Source organism: Oncorhynchus keta, chromosome 14 (genome assembly GCF_023373465.1).
Source record: "Oncorhynchus keta strain PuntledgeMale-10-30-2019 chromosome 14, Oket_V2, whole genome shotgun sequence".
NCBI lineage: Eukaryota > Metazoa > Chordata > Actinopteri > Salmoniformes > Salmonidae > Oncorhynchus > Oncorhynchus keta.
In genome coordinates, this window is record NC_068434.1 from 7,079,786 (window position 1) to 7,080,213 (window position 428).

The following is a 428-nucleotide window of genomic DNA, read 5'->3' on the forward strand; positions in this document are numbered from 1 at the left end:
ACCCGTCCCTGTCCCTGTCCCTGACCCGTCCCCGTCCCTGACCCGTCCCCGTCCCTGAACTGTCCCTGACCCGTCCCTGTCCCTGACCCGTCACCGTCCCTGACCCGTCCCTGTCCCTGTCCCTGACCCGTCCCCGTCCCTGACCCGTCCCTGTCCCTGTCCCTGTCCCTAACCCAGCCCTGTCCCTGTCCCTGACCCATCCCTGTCCCTGACCCTGTCCCTGACCCGTCCCCGTCCCTGAACTGTCCCTGACCCGTCCCTGTCCCTGACCCGTCCCTGTCCCTGAACTGTCCCTGTCCCCGCATCTTGGTCCGATCCTTACTCCTCTTCGGACGAAGAGGAGGAAATCTGCCGTGACACCTATCTGTACCTGGTACCAGGAATACATTTGTAAGATGTCATTACTTGGCGTTTCCATGACAGCGTTT